The following is a 17636-nucleotide window of genomic DNA, read 5'->3' as shown; positions in this document are numbered from 1 at the left end:
CTCCAGCTTTCCTGCCTGGAAAATCCCATGGACAGAGGAGCCTGGTGGGCTAAAGTTTATAAGGTTACAAAGAATCGAACACAACTTAGCATGCATGCACAGGACATTACTAAAGTCCAATACAACTTTCTTTGCAGTGCCTACAGGACTGGAAAAGGTCAGTTTTCACTTCAATCCCAAAGAAAGGCGATGCCAAAGAATCCTCAAATTACCGCTCAATGGTACTCATCTCACACGCTGAGTGACTTCACTTTCACTTTTCACTTTCATGCACTGGAGAAGGAAATGGCAACCCACTCCAGTGTTCTTGCCTGGAGAATCCCAGAGATGGGGGAGCCTGGTGGGCTGCCTTCTATGGGGTCGCCCAGAGTCGGACATGACTGAAGCGACTTAGCAGCAGCAGCACATGCTAGCAAAGTAATGCTCAAAATTCTCCAACTCAGGTTTCAACAGCATGTGAACTGAGAACTTCCAGATGTTCAAGCTGGGTTCAGAAAAGGCAGAGGAACAAGAGATCAAGTTGCAAACATCTGCTGGATCATCAAAAAAGCAAGAGAATACCAGAAAAACATCTACTTCTGCTTTATTGATTATGCTAAAGCCTTTGACTGTTTGAATCACAACAAACTGTGGAAAATTCTTCAAGAGATGGGAATACGAGACCACCTTGCTTGCCTCTTGAGGAATCTGTATGCTGGTCATGAAGCAACAGTTAGAATTGAACATGGAATAACAGACTGGTTTCAAATATGGAAAGGAGTATGTCAAGGCTGTATACTGTCACCCTGCTTATTTAACTTATATGCAGAGTGCATCATGCGAAATGCCAGGCTGGATGAAGCACGAGCTGGAATCAAGATTGCTGGGAGAAATATCAATCACCTCAGATATGCAGATGACACCACTGTTAAGGCAGAAAGTGAAGAACTAAAGAGCCTCTTGATGAAAGTGAAAGAGGAGAGTGAAAAAGCTGGCTTAAAACTCAGAAAACTAAGATCATGGCGTCCGGTCCCATCACTTCAGTGCAAATAGATGGGGAAACAGTGGAAACCTAGACTTTATTTTTGGGGCTCCAAAATCACTGCAGCCATGGAATTAAAAGACTCTTGCTCCTTGGAAGAAAAGCTATGACCAACCTAGACAGCATATTAAAAAGCAGAGACATTACTTTGCTGACAAAGGTTCATCTAGTCAAAGCTATCGTTTTTCCAGTAGTCATGTATGGTGGTGAGAGTTGAACTATAAGGAAAGCTGAGTGCCAAAGAATTGACACTTTTGAACTGTGGTGTTGGAGAAGACTCTTGAGAGTCCCTTGGACTGCAAGGAGATCAAACCAGTCTATACTAATGGAAATCAGTCCTCAATACTCATTGTAAGGACTGATGCTGAAGCTGAAACTCCAACACTTTGGCCACCTGATGCGGAGAACTGACTCATTGGAAAAGACCTTGATGCTGGGTAAGATTGAAGGCAGGAGAAGAAGGAGATGACTGAGGATGAGACGGCTGGATGGCATCACTGACTCTATGGACGTGAGTTTTAGCAAGCTCCAGGAATTCGTGAAGGACAGGGAAGCCTGGAATGCTGCAATCAATGAGGTTGCAAAAAGTTGGACACAAGTGAGCAACTGAACTGAACTGAATGCAACTTTAAAAATAATTCATGATTTTTAACAGTTTTAGTCCTAAATTTTATCTAAATGTAAATATTTAGATACAAAACATAATTTTTACAGAAGAATGTCCAATAATTGTGTTGGAATAGAAAATAACAAAGACAATAACTATTAAACCTTGACACAATTAAAGCAACTATTTTAGTATTCTAGGGGGTTCCCAACCTTTCTCTCCAAACAAGGGCTGGGAAATTTTTTATAAAACTTTTTATAAAACTTTCAGGGAACAAGTAATCTATGCTATGTGTCAACAGTAAAAGGAATGAGACTTGCCAACTAATTCTGTTAGATTAATATATATTGATACAAAAACCAAACAAATACAGTAAAAATAAGGTCAGTTATATAAACAAACTTTGTTGTGAATTTAAAGGTAAAAATTTAAATGAGCTACTAAGAAATTAATATAACATTTATTAAGAACATATCCTAGTAGGTTGAAAGAATGATGTTATATGGTCAACTTAATACTGTTAAAAGAAAATCTAAGAGAATATATTTATTACCTTCAAACAGGGAAGAATTTTACTATAGATAAATTGAGATATATTAATTTTAAAAATTTCTGTTCATCCAGAAAAAAGAACACCCATGAACAAATTTTTTAAAAAATCTACAATTTGGAATAGGTATTTGTAACAGCTGTATCTTACAAAAGATAATTATGCAGAAATAATAACTCCTATAAATACAGCAAACACATGCAATGTATTAGAATAGACATTGAAATCTAATAAACATTATGGAAAGTGTAGTAGTAAAAAGGCAAGTTTAAATTTGAAACATACACTTCAAATGAACAAAATTTACATCGTTGGCAATATTTAGTGTTGGTTAGGATTTGGAGTCTCAGTTCAGTTCAGTTCAGTTCAGTCGCTCAGTCGTCTCCGACTCTTTGCGACCCCATGAATCGCAGCACACCAGGCCTCCCTGTCCATCACCATCTCCCGGAGTTCACTCAGACTCACGTCCATTGAGTCAGTGATGCCATCCAGCCATCCCATCCTCGGTCGTCCCCTTCTCCTACTGCCCCCAATCCCTCCCAGCATCAGAGTATTTTCCAATGAGTCAACTCTTCGCATGAGGTGGCCAAAGTACTGGAGTTTCAGCTTCAGCATCATTCCCTCTGAAGAAATCCCAGGGTTGATCTCCTTCAGAATGGACTGGTTGGATCTCCTTGCAGTCCAAGGGACTCTCAAGAGTCTTCTCCAACACCACAGTTCAAAAGCATCAATTCTTCGGCGCTCAGCCTTCTTCACAGTCCAATTCTCACATCCATACATGACTAGTGGAAAAACCATAGCCTTGACTAGACGGACCTTAGTCAGCAAAGTAATGTCCCTGCTTTTGAATATGCTATCTAGGTTGGTCATAAGTTTTCTTCCAAGGAGTAAGTGTCTTTTAATTTCATGGCTGCAGTCACCATCTGCGGTGATTTTCGAGGCCAAAAAGATAAAGTCTAACACTGTTTCCACTGTTTCCCCGTCTATTTCCCATATGGAGTCTAGGCTATGGTTTTTCCAGTGGTCATGTATGGATGTGAGAGTTGGACTGTGAAGAAGGTTGAGGGCCGAAGAATTGATGCTTTTCAACTGTGGTGTTGGAGAAGACTCTTGAGAGTCCCTTGGACTGCAAGGAGATCCAACCAGTCCATTTTAAAGGAGATCAGTCCTGGGTGTTCTTTGGAAAGAATGATGCTAAGGCTGAAACTCCAGTACTTTGGCCACCTCATGAGAAGAGCTGACTCATTGGAAAAGACTCTGATGCTGGGAGGGATTGGGGGCAGGAGGAGAAGGGGATGACAGAGGATGAGATGGCTGGATAGCATCACTGACTCAATGGACGTGAGTCTGAGTGAACTCCGGTAGTTGGTGATGGACAGGGAGGCCTGGCGTGCTGCGATTCATGGGGTCGCAAAGAGTCGGACATGATTGAGCGACTGAACTGAACTGAACTGAAAGTGTAAATTGCCTTATCATTCTGAAGAGTACTTTGAAAATATTAAAGTTGAAATTCTGGAGACTATGTTGTACATGTACTCAAGAAACCACTTACGAAGGTGTTCATAGCATCATGAGTAACAATAAAAAAATTAAAACCTTGGATGGATAAATTGTAAGGTATCTTTCAGTAGACATGGTACACCAGGGAAAATGAATGAACTACAGCTGCACATATCAATTTGATTAAATCTTGACTATAGTATTAAGAAAGGACTCTACTGAAGGATGCATACAGTATGATACCAGTTATGTAAAATCGAAAGATATGCCAAGCAACTTCAGATACTGTGTTATAATAGTGTAAAAATGCATGAGAATGACAGCCAGATTTAGATTTATGATTTTCTCTGGAAAGGCTAAGAAGGAGGAAGAAGCTGACATCAAATGTAAGAGAGGCAGTCAAAAAATATCAATTATATTTGTAATGAACTATTTCTTAAAAAAATTAAAAGTTGAAGCAAATATAGCCAACTTTTAGAACTTGAAGGAGCTTGGTAGCTGGATTTTGCCTCAAGACGCTTGTTATGGTGAAGTTTTACTTCATTGTATTTGAAATATTTCATGAGATCCAAGGTAAATGCATTTAAAATACAGAAGCTGGAAAACATTTATTAAAAAAAAAGTTTTGATAAGGGCTGTAAATTGGAGTTGGATTAAAATATTCAACTCCCTACTCAAGTCTGGGACCTTCATTTGAAGGAAAGCACGTCCTTATTTTAACCTCAATCTTCTGGCCAGAAGTTTAGGTCTGTTTTCCCAGCTTTCTGAATTTTTCCAAATGGGATCTTTCAACAGTAATGATTTAGAGTTCTTATGGTAGCACAGTCTTTAGGCAATGTGATCACTAAGAGGTAAAAGCAAAAAGTCAGAAGAGAAAGATTTCGTGGGATTCAAATTGAAGTTTGGATATATACTAAGAAACAAACAAGCCATCTATATACATTTTATGTGATGGGGGAGTTTTTAGTGTTTTCAGCTGTTTCTAGAGAAGACTTTTTAAAAGACCTCTTTATAGTCTCTTTTGAGCATTTTGTTTTCCTCTTTTCTGGGCAGGTTAACAAATTAAAGAGCCTATTTCCTCTCTACAGCTGTGCGTCATTGCCTTAGGGAGTATTATGGAACACATTCTAAAGAAGTTTGGTCTGCTGTCTAACAGCAAGAGTTCTTAACATAAACAAGCTTGCAACCTCCCTGAGGACTGAGCAGATGTCTGTGATCATTCCTGCTGGCTACTCTAACTGTCCTGCAGGCAGACCAGTGTGATTCCCTTATAGCAGATCCCTGACCTATGAAGTAATGTTGCCCTGAAGATACTGGATGCAAAAGACAGGTCTGAAGTAGATTCAGTGAATTTGCTTCTTTATGTGATCCATAGAGGTCATGGCTACAACAGGAGTAACCAATGATTATTCAATAGACTGCATTTAAGCCTATAGATTTTTGTTAGTCTATAGATTTATCATTTTCATGAAAATGGGAAACTCTAAGGCCCTTTGGCAAGTATTTTCCTATAGGGAAAAATGCATGCTTTAAAGTTATGAATTCTTAAATAGCTAAAATGGGCATGCTTCTACTGAAGATCCATCCATGAAATGAGAATTTTATAAATATTTTTCAAAATTAACAATATGATGATAAACCTGTTGTTGCTTTCTTGTGATGTACTAAAGTAACAAGTTTGACTTCAAATATTTAAATCATTTTCTTTGCTAGAAATTTCACCTTATCAGAAAAGAATTTACTTAACAAGACTTTTTTTTGAGAATTGAGCAAGTGATATTTTGGGAAATGGAATGAGGGTAGGGGCAATATAATTTTCTAGAATGTTAACTTTATCTCTTTCAAAACAAAGGAAATGATGTGGGTACTTCAGTGTATCTGAGGTGATTCCAGCTTGCTGAGAATGAATTTGATTGTGTATAAAAATAATAAATCATAGACTCCTTCTGTCTTAAAACAATAAAAGGATGTTGGTAAATGGCTTTGGAATACAGTGATCTCAAACTTCGATCAGTGATCTCAGAGTCTTGGACTTTCAGTTGGAAGAGTTTTTAATATCAATATGAAACTGTGGTTCAGGCAGGTTAATGGACTTGGATGAAGCCACACATCACGATGGTCTAGACATCTTTTTTTTTTTTTTTTAAAGACTTTATTTCTTTTTAGAGCAGTGCTAGAGTCACAGAAAAATTGAATTTCTTCTTCTCCTCTGCTCCCTGTCCCATATGTGCATAGTCTCCCTCTCTGTCGACATCTCCCTTCGGAGTGGTGCCTTCATTACAGTTGATCAACCTACATTGACACTTCATAATCATTCAAAGAGCATGGTTTACATGCTCTGTGTTCTGCCTGTTCATCCTTCCCTTCCCCCATCCTCAAGCAACTACTGATCTCTCTCTGGTGTTTTCAGTTTTGCCATTTCCAGAATGTCATATAGTTGGAATTATATATTAAGCAGCCTTTCCAGATTGGCTTCTTTCACTTAGTCTTTTCATGGCTTGATAGCATAAAGAGTTAAATAGTACTCCATTGCCTGGACTACTGCAGCTTATTTACACATTCACTTACTGAAGGACATCTTGGTTGCTTCCAAGTTTTGAAAATTAAGAATAAAATGGCTATAAATGCCATGTGTAGGTTTTAGTGTGAATGTTAAGTTTTCAGCTATGGGTAAATGTCAAGGAGTACATCTGCTGGATCATAGAGTAAGCTTTATAAAACCTGTTAAGCTGTCTTCTGTACATTTTGCATTCCTACCAGCAATGAATAACAGTTTTTGTTGCCCCCTATCCTCTCCAGTAAGTGGTGTTAGTGTTCTGGATTTTGGCTATTGGATGTGTAGTGATGTCTCTCTGTAGTTTTATTTTGCATTTCCCCAATGACATAGGATGTGGAGCTTCTTTTCCTATGCTTATTTGCCACCTGTATATTTCCCTTGGTGAAGTGCCAGTTAAGGTTTTTGGCCCATCTTAGAATTAGGTTGTTTTCTTATTGTTGAGTTTTAAGAGTTCTTTGTAACTTTAGGATACCAGTTCTTTATCAGATGTGTCTTTTGCAAATATTTTCTCCCAGTCTGTGATTTGTATTTTCTTTTGACATTGTCCTGTACAGAGAAGAAATTTTTTTTTTTTATTTTTAGTTTTTTATTTTTTAAATTTTAAAATCTTTAATTCTTACATGCATTCCCAAACATGAACCCCCCTCCCACCTCCCTCCCCAGCCCCAAGCATGCTGCATCCTGCATCAGACATAGACTGGCGATTCAATTCACATGATAGTATACATGTTAGAATGTCATTCTCCCAAATCATCCCACCCTCTCCCTCTCCCTCTGAGTCCAAAAGTCCGTTATACACATCTGTGTCTCTTTCCCTGTCTTGCATACAGGGTCGTCATTGCCATCTTCCTAAATTCCATATATATGTGTTAGTATACTGTATTGGTGTTTTTCTTTCTGGCTTACTTCACTCTGTATAATCGGCTCCAGTTTCATCCATCTCATCAGAACTGATTCAAATGAATTCTTTTTAACCGCTGAGTAATACTCCATTGTGTATATGTACCACAGCTTTCTTATCCATTCATCTGCTGATGGACATCTAGGTTGTTTCCATGTCCTGGCTATTATAAATAGTGCTGCGATGAACATTGGGGTACCTGTGTCTCTTTCAATTCTGGTTTCCTCGGTGTGTATGCCCAGAAGTGGGATTGCTGGGTCATAAGGTAGTTCTATTTGCAATTTTTTAAGGAATCTCCACACTGTTCTCCATAGTGGCTGTACTAGTTTGCATTCCCACCAACAGTGTAGGAGGGTTCCCTTTTCTCCACACCCTCTCCAGCATTTATTGCTTGCAGATTTTTGGATCGCAGCCATTCTGACTGGTGTGAAGTGGTACCTCATTGTGGTTTTGATTTGCATTTCTCTAATAATGAGTGATGTTGAGCATCTTTTCATGTGTTTGTTAGCCATCCGTATGTCTTCTTTGGAGAAATGTCTATTTAGTTCTTTGGCCCATTTTTTGATAGGGTCGTTTATTTTTCTGGAGTTGAGCTGCAGAAGTTGCTTGTATATTTTTGAGATTAGTTGTTTGTCAGTTGCTTCATTTGCTATTATTTTCTCCCATTCAGAAGGCTGTCTTTTCACCTTGCTTATATTTTCCTTTGTTGTGCAGAAGCTTTTAATTTTAATTAGATCCCATTTGTTTATTTTTGCTTTTATTTCCAGTATTCTGGGAGGTGGATCATAGAGGATCCTGCTGTGATTTATGTCTGAGAGTGTTTTGCCTATGTTCTCCTCTAGGAGTTTTATAGTTTCTGATCTTACATTTAGATCTTTAATCCATTTTGAGTTTATTTTTGTGTGCGGTGTTAGAAAGTTTTAATTTGAATGACATACAGTTTATCAATAATTTCTTGCATGGGTCATGCCTTTGGTGTTAAATCTAAAATGTCCTCGCCATGCCCAAGGTCACCTGTGTTATTTTCTAGAGGTTTAGTTTTGCATTTACATTTGCATGATCCGTTTCAAGTTAATTTTTGTGAAAGGTGTGAGGTTTGTTTGTAGATTTTTTTCTTTGCATGTGATGTCCAGTTGTTTCAGTACCATTTGTTGAAAAGACTATCTTTGCTTCACTGTATTGTCTTTGTTCCTTTGTCAAAGATCAGTTAACTATATTAATATGGGTCTATTTCTGAGTTCTCTATTCTATTACATTGATTGTGCCTATCTTTTTTTAATGTGCCTATTATATCTCCAAACCACACTGTCTTGATTACAATAAGTCTCAAAATCAAGTAGTGTCAGTTCTCTACAGGTATTCTTCTGCTGCAAATCTGTATTGAATATTTTGAGTCTTCTGCCTTTCCATATAAACTATAGATTCAGTATGTCTATATCCACAGAATAACTTGCTAGGATTTTGATCGGGGTTACATTGAATCTATTGATCAAGTTGGGAAGGAACTGACAATTTGACAATATTTAGTCTTCCTATGTGACCATGGATTCCCTGTCCTTTAGTTCTTCTTTGATTTTGTTCATCAGAGATTTGTAGTTTTTCTCATATAGATCTTGCTCATATTTTATTATATTTTTACCTGAGTATTTAATTGTGGGAGATACTAGTGTAAATGTTACTGTGTTTTTAATTTCAAATTCCGCTAGTTCATAACTGGTATGTTGTTGTTGTTGTTCAGTCTCTAAGTTGTGTCCAGCTATTTGCAACCCCATGGACTACAGCACACCAGGCTTCCCTGTCCTTCACCATCTCCTGGAGTTTGCTCAAACTCGTGCCCATTTAGTCGGTGATGCCATCCAATCATCTCATCCTCTCTGTTGCCCCCTATTCCTCCTGCCCTCTATTTTTCCCAGCATCAGGGTCTTTTCAATGAGTCAACTCATTGCATCAGGTGCCCAGAGTGTTGAAACCTCAGCTTCAGTACCAGTCCTTCCAATGAGTATTCAGAGTTGATTTCCTTTAGGATTGACTGGAGGCTGAAAATGCTTTCCAGTGTTCATTAAATATCAAAGTGCAGATTTTTATGTTACAAACTTATTTCTCATTGGTAAAAATGTGTTGATTATAATGGTTCCTATTTTGATTAATAAAGATGTGTTCGAGCCTAGTTATAATGATTTAAAATTCTTGGTCTGAAACCACAATTACATTTGCATTAACCTAATTCTTGGATCTGGCAGCCTTGCTATAATCACTTACTAGTTCCTGGAATTTAGATAACATTTGAAAAATTACTTAATCATATGTTTAATTTTGAGTTCTAAAGATGCTTAATTTTAATAAAAATCTGATAGTCTGCTTTAAAAAATATATGTACATTTAGCAAACATCCATATCTGTTAATCTTGACAAAAAGAATGAAAAAAAAATCAAATGAATCTGAACAAGACTCTAGGTCTTACTAACAGTTTATAAGAAATTGAAAAGAAAACAGGATATGTTAGATGACATTTTGGGCATGTAATTAGTTAATTCCAGAGAGGGAATTTCTACTGATCCTGTTTCCTCAACACACACACATATATACACATGCATTATGAAGAGGAAAAACTAAATTAAAAGAAATTTAACAGACATACCACTCTAACATGGAACTTACAAAATGTTGTGTGTTTTGGTGTGAAATAAATAAGAACAATGATTCTTTCTTTATGGCATTAAATAACTATTATATTAGCATCTATTTATGTGTAATAATGGGTATTATAGCTTTCTTAGAGAATTACTGTCTTTAACATGTACAAACAAAAATATTTTAAGATAAAACAATTGATGTCTGAGATCTACTTCAAAATAACCAGGCTAATGTGGGATAGAGAGTCCATATGGAGATAACCACTGAGAGCAAGTAATAGGTATCTTGGGTTCCATAAAGTGTTCTCTTCACATGTGTGTATGTTTGAAAGTTTCCATGACAAAAAATAGGAAGTTTTGTTGAACACTAAAATAGAATTTTCATGAAAAGTAGAATTATGTCTCCTCTCATTTATCCTTGCATCCCTAGAATGTGTCTCAATAAGTACTTGCATAATCAACTAATGATTAATAATAAATTATTGTTATTAACTAATTATATTTGAACTAATAATATTTGATAATTTATGCTTGAATATGAACTTTTATATAGGAAAATGCCTTTATGTGGTCTCTGAGTATGGCAGAAAAGGACTCTAAAATAAACTCAGTCTACTTACTTAATGTGTTAATTTCTTTTATGTCTCAGTCATGCCTTGATTTAAATGATCTTTTCAACTGAAGCTATGAATAATGCACTGACTTAAAAGGGTCTCCTAAAACCTTTTATAGTTATCCAGAGAGCTACTTTATCTAAACTTCCAAAATTCTTAGTATGTTAATTGAATAAATTTTTGTTTAGAAACTCAAAATGAAAGGCACTCTGCTAGATGCTGGTGGTAAAACAAATATATCTTTGCTCTTCAAGAAGCTAAGCTCAGTGGTATCTATGAGAACCTTACCCTCTGTACAGAAAACTGTCTAAACATTTTAGGGCTCAAAGTGCTCATAAGATATTGGGGACTTGATTTTTTTCCCTCTCATTTCACAGCCTTAAAACAGTTATTGAAGTTGATCTATAGTGGGATTATTGGTTATTTGAATCAGCTACTATGTTCAGATCACATTATCCCAAGACATATTACCTGATATATATGAGGCGCAGTGCAGTTCAGCTCAGTTCAGTTCAGTTGGAGTCGTTTCCGACTCTTTGCGACCCCATGAATCGCAGCATGCCAGGCCTCCCTGTCCATCACCATCTCCCGGAGTTCACTCAGACTCACATCCATCGAGTCCGTGATGCCATCCAGCCATCTCATCCTCAGTCGTCCCCTTCTCCTCCTGCCCCCAATCCCTCCCAGCATCAGAGTCTTTTCCAATGAGTCAACTCTTCGCATGAGGTGGCCAAAGTACTGGAGTTTCAGCTTTAGCATCATTCCTTCCAAAGAAATCCCAGGGCTGATCTCCTTCAGAATGGACTGGTTGGACCTCCTTGCAGTCCAAGAGACTCTCAAGAGCCTTCTCCAACACCACAGTTCAAAAGTATCAATTCTTCGGTGCTCAGCCTTCTTCACAGTCCAACTCTCACATCCATACATGACCACTGGAAAAACCATAGCCTTGACTAGACGGACCTTAGTCGGCAAAGTAATGTCTCTGCTTTTGAATATGCTATCTAGGTTGGTCATAACTTTTCTTCCAAGGAGTAAGCGTCTTTTAATTTCATGGCTGCAGTCACCATCTGCAGTGATTCTGGAGCCCCCCAAAATAAAGTCTGACACTGTTTCCACTATTTCCCCATCTATTTCCCATGAAGTGATGGGACCGGATGCCATAATCTTCGGCAGTGGTGCTCAATCACATCCATCTCTTCAAAACCCTTTGAACTGTACCAGTCCTCTGTCCATGGGATTTTTTTCAGGCAAGAATACTGGAGTGGGTTGCCATTTCTTCCTCCAGGGGATCTTCCTGACCTAGGGACTGAACTCGGATCTCCTGTCTCCTGCACTGCAAATGGATTCTTTACTACTGAGCCATCAAGGAACCCCTGAAGAGAGAGTTTTATTACTGATGACATCCTGGCTTTGGCTGTGCTGCTTTTCTTACTGTCTAGCCTTGCTTGACAGGCATAGTTAGTTCCTTTATTAAATGGCTTATCCTACCCAAAAATAGACATAAATAGTGCTAGATATACATTATCCTTGGGCTTTTTTGGGGGGGAGGGTGTTTGTTTGTTTCATGGTATGTGTGGTTGTTCTGAGGTTTTTTGTTTAGTTTTGTTTTGCCATTGTCTTAGATAGAAATCTATTCCAAATTAAAACAGACTCCTGACTAACTATTTTCCTGATTTGGAAAATAGTCTTCTGCTTTCCAAAGGTTATTCAGATTTGTTATTACAATATTATCATTTCCACTTTTTACTCTATAATCCAGATTTTAAGACTATATTTACAGTATCAGAGGTTCAGTTCAGTTCAGTTCAGTCACTCAGTCTTGTCCAACTCTGTGATCCCATGAATCATAGCACGCCAGGCCTCCCTGTCCATCACCAACTCCAGGAGTCTATTCAAACTCACGTCCAGTGAGTCGGTGATGCCATCCAGCCATCTCATCCTCTGTCGTCCCCTTCTCTTCCTGCCCCCAATCCCTCCCAGCATCAGGGTCTTTTCCAATGAGTCAACTCTTCGCATGAGGTGGCCAAAGTATTGGAGTTTCAGCTTTAGCATCAGTCCTTCCAAAAAACACCCAGAACTGATCTCCTTTAGGATGGACTAGTTGGCTCTCCTTGCAGTCCAAGGGACTCTCAAGAGTCTTCTCCAACATTATGCTTGAGCTATTAAAAAGGGTAAAAAATCCCAAAGCCAGGAATTTGATTATAACTTGGTCTAGCTGTGAGAGTTCATACCTCCAACCCACACACAAGACAAAATTTTATTAGTGCACAGTTTGTACTGTATGCTCTTACATTTCAGCCTGTCTTGCCCTAAAAATGTGCATTTTTACTTGGATAGGTAATAAAAGTCACCCAGTAATAAGCTGTTAGTAATAAGCTGTTTTATGTGCAACTTCATATTCAACCAGTGCCAAACAAGGGCAGAAATTTAACACCTGTATGTCCTTTAGCAGGGTGTTTGGTGTTTGGGTTCTGTCTCCCACTGAGAGTTTTATCCTTACATGTGGTATGTCTATTTTGTCTTTATTTTACAAGTCCAAGTAACAGTTTTATTCTAGTCTACAGCACAGTTTTGTTTTACTTACATTTGGTGCTTTTAAGAGTGCTCCTTTTGAACAGACTTCTAATAAACACACAAAACATTATATTAAAAATAAAATATACACAATAAAACAATAAGCATCCAGGTGTTCAGAGCTAAGTGGAGGTAATCTGATTGGTTCTATCAATGAGTAGCTCACCTCCTTAAGAATTCACCAGCCAATTCGAGTTCTTCTGCTCTGAATTCCCCTGAATTAACAACTTGCCCAAATCAGAGAGTCTTAAACATATATACACAAAATAAACCCCATTTTAAAGCCACATCAGGACAAAAATTCAATTGGAAAGCCTAAATATGTCATCCGGAGAAGGCAATGGCAACCCACTCCAGTACTCTTGCCTGGAAAATCCCATGGATGTAGGAGCCTGGTAGGCCACAGTCCATGGGGTTGCTGAGAGTCAGACATGACTGAGCGACTTCACTTTCACTTTTCACTTTCATGCATTGCAGAAGTAAATGGCAACCCACTCCAGTGTTCTTGCCAGGAGAATCCCAGGGATGGGGGAGCTTGGTGGGCTGCCATCTATGGGGTCGCAGAGTTGGACACGACTGAAGCGACTTAGCAGCAGCAGCAAATATGTCATCACACAGACAACTGCATTCATGAAGTTCATTACTAGAAAATACACACTATCTTTCCATGTCTATTTCAAACTTTTTAGAAATACAAATTCTTTTGAAAGTACTAAAATACTAAGTACTAAAGTACTAAGATACTAAAGTACTAAAGTATCTCAGATGATGTAAAGATTAGGCAGGGTATAGTCCGTACATGCATCTGACTGTGTGCATGTGTGCTAAGTCACTTCAGTCATGTCTGATTTTTTGCAACCCTCGGGACTGTACCCCACCAGGCTCCTTTGTCCATAGGATTCTCTAGGCAAGAATACTGGAGTGGGTTGCCATTCCCTTCTCTACGGGATCTTCCCTTCCCAGGGATCAAATCTTCAACTCATGTCTCCTGCATTGGCAGGCAAGCTAACATCAATCTTCTCAGGAGCTGCTGTGAGACAGGGAATCCTAGCTACAGACTGTCAGCCTGAAATCTCCTTCTCCATGAACTCTACATAATGCAAGTGCATGGCCTGCATATTGCCAACTGATGAGTCAAATCTGAAGCATACAAATAAGAACATCTTCTTCAGAGCCAGCACTAGGCACCTCTGACAAGAACAGAGCAGTCTGCTGAGCATCCAAATCTCCACTTCTACTTATGTTGGAAATAAATTTTGATCCTTATTTAGGATCAGTTGATACTTTAAAGGACCTTTTTTCTAGCAAATAGATAAGAGTGGTCTTTTAAAATAACATTATATTTCACTTTTTCAACTTGCTTTTCTATTTATAAAATTATAAGATTTTAGAAAAAGGTTTAAATGGGGATCTTCTGTTCCAGTGGAAGGCTTAAGAATAAAGTAAAAACTATGTCATAAGGGAGTGTATAATTGTGAACAAAAGCTGAATGAATGCTTAATGTTGATGATAAAGTTTACTGACATAAATGTACAAAGTTGACTGTTTACTTAACAATATAGTATTCAAAATTTAAAGATGGAGGGTAGCAAACTGTGACATAAACAAAACATTATAGTAACTGGCAGGTTTTAGACTCATGTTTTAGCTTAAATAGAGGTAGATAGTCTTTGACCAATCATACTGATACTTCAGGGAAAAAAGGCATCAGAGCTCTGCCTTGGCAGCTGCAAAGCCTGGACTCAATTCATTGCCATTAAGAACACCACGAATGTTCTTAAGAACACCATGAATGTTCTAACAATCTATGGCCATTGAAAATCCAACAGTCCCTTGGGGCTGTTAATGCAGACAATCTTGACTCTGCTAATCCTTAGAGTATAACTGACTGACTCTGTATGTCTCTTTCCATGACAGAGAATCTAAATGGTCAAGAAAGACTACCCATGGCAGGGAATTTTTAATAAGCAGAACTTCTGTATCAGGCAATCTCTTTGACCTATGGAAAGCTTACAGAGATTTGCTTTCAGGTCAGATACAAATCCTGAGTTGACTTAATCATCCCAGGAAGATAGAGTTACATGGGTGAAAGCTTGACAGACCAAGAATAAGTCTACTGGGAGGTAAACAGGCACAACTGAGTGTCTAAGACTTTTTGGAAAAGTGTAGTATAACAGACTCTGTAGGGGTATGGAGGACTGTTTGGTATAAGAAAAATATTTTATTATAAAGATACCCATAAATGCCATCATCATATATTTGCTGATAAAACCTACTATGCTTTGATATATTTAAAGATTGTATAATAAGCACTTGCTATTCAGTATCAAAATTATTACTACTTCCCCTTTCAGCAACTAGAGCATAATAGGTGATTACTTATTTATTTAACAGATATTTCTTGAGTACACACTGCATGGCAGACATGGCTATGTATGAAGAATATAAGAGAGAAAACATAGGCATAAAGCTATGGGTCTCATGAATATCATGTGCAAACTGACAAATTTAGTTGTGTTAGTGAGGCTATGATAGAGGAAACAGGAATAATCTTGGGTCACATAGGACAGGCATTTAATTGCAACCTGTGCAATCTGAGAGGGCTACCTAAAAATAATTATAAAGTACCAAACCACCAAAACTTAGAATATGGGGAGGAAAATAATGCAGAATAGTGTAAAAGTTCTTGCCTTGAGGGACTAGATGATTGATGGTGCCATTCACTGGAAAGAGGCAAAAGAACAAGGGAAAAAGCAAGACCAGGATGAAGAACACGCATTTCACTCTGTACATGATGAGTTTCAAGTACTTCAGGAATCTCTAAGTGGAGAGGAGTAGTAGGTAGATGGATATACATTTCTGAATCTAAAGAGACCTATTCCAGAAATGAAGCTCTGGGATTCATCACCTTATAAAAGATACTTAAAATCATGGGAGTAAGTAAGATCACTCAGGAAGAGTGGGTAGAATGAGAAGAAAAAAGACAAAAGGCAAAATCCCAAGGAACATCCTTATGCAAAGGATAAAAGAAGGAAAACACAAAGAGATAGAAAAAGATTGGCCAGAGATGACATGTAAAAGGAAAATTAAGTTTTGACAAGAGCTATGGAATGAGAGAAGTAGAAGCCATATAAAAGTGACTTGTGGTGTGATTAGACAATGAAGGTCAGTATGAAAACATGTTTGGTCACTTAGTCATGTTTGATTCTTTGTGACCCTATGAACTGTAGTCCACCAAGCTCCTCTGTCCATAGTATTTTCCAGGCAAGAATACTGCAGTGGATTGCCATTTCCTGCTCCAGGGGATCTTCCCAACACAGGGATTGAGCTCACTTCTCTTGCTTCTCCTGCATTGTCAGGAGGATTCTTTAATACTAGCTCCACCTGGGAAACCATGCAGATATTTTAAAAAATATTTGCCTGTCAAAGTGAGGGAAACCAAGCAAATAACTAGAGGAAAGGTAGAGACTGAGAAAAATCTTTAAAAATAGTAGAGGCTCGTACACCTTTAAAATACTGATGAAAAATTCCAGGAGGAGAGAGGAACTTTAGATACAGAGAGGCAGTAAACAGTGGAGCAAAATCCCTGAAAGGAGGGAAGAGTTGGGAGCAAGACAAAAAACAAGGAATTTGTTTCAGAAAGAAGGAAAAGTAAACCTTTCATTGTAAAGAAAAGTAAAAAATGAACACAATATAGTTTGTAAGTGCAGATACATACGTAATTTTGATAGTGGGAAGTTCTCATGATACTGGCAATTTTTATTTTTTTTGTTGTTGTTGTTCCTTGCAACCCCATAAACTGCAGCACTCCAGGCTTCTTGTCCTCCATCTCCTGGAGCTTGCTCAAACTCATGTCCATTGAATCGATGATGACATTCAGTCATCTCGTTCTCTGTCAGCCCTGTGTCCTCCTGCCCTCAATCTTTCCCAGCATCAGGGTCTTTTCCAGTGAGTTGGTCCCCTGCATCAGCTGGTCAAAATATTGGAGCTTAAGCTTCAACATCAGTCCTTCCAATGAATATTCAGGACTGATTTCCTTTAGGATGGACTGGTTGGATCTCCTTGCAGTCCAAGGGACTCTCAAGAGTCTTCTCCAACACCACAGTTCAAAAGCATCAATTCTTCAGTGCTCAGCCTTCTTTATGGTCCATGTTCCATACATGACTACTGGAAAAAACCATAGCTTTGACTAGACAGGATTTTGTCAGCAAAGTAATGTCTCTACTTTTTAATATGCTGTCTAGGTTGGTCATAGCTTTCCTTCCAAGGAGAAAATGTCTTTAAATTTCATGGCTGCAGTCACCATCTGCAGTGATTTTTGAGCACAGAAAATAGTGTGTCACTGTTTCTATTGTATCCCCATCTATTTGCCATGAAGTGATGGAATTGGATGCCATGATCTTAGTTTTTTGAATATTGATAACTAGCTTTTCACTCTCCTCTTTCACTTTTATCAAGAGGCTCTTCATTTTCTGTCATAAAAGTGGTGCAATCTGTATATCTGAGGTTACTGATATTTCTCCTGGCAATCTTGATTCCAGCTTGTGCTTCATCCAGCCCAGTATTTTGCATGATGTACTCTGCATGTAAGTTAAGTAAGCAGCATGACAATATACAGCCTTGATATAATCCTTTCCGAATTTTGAACTAGTCCATTGTTCCATGTCTGATTCTAACT

The sequence above is a fragment of the Ovis aries genome, chromosome 8, assembly GCF_016772045.2.
Source record: "Ovis aries strain OAR_USU_Benz2616 breed Rambouillet chromosome 8, ARS-UI_Ramb_v3.0, whole genome shotgun sequence".
Lineage (NCBI taxonomy): Eukaryota > Metazoa > Chordata > Mammalia > Artiodactyla > Bovidae > Ovis > Ovis aries.
This window is presented reverse-complemented; position numbering follows the sequence as displayed.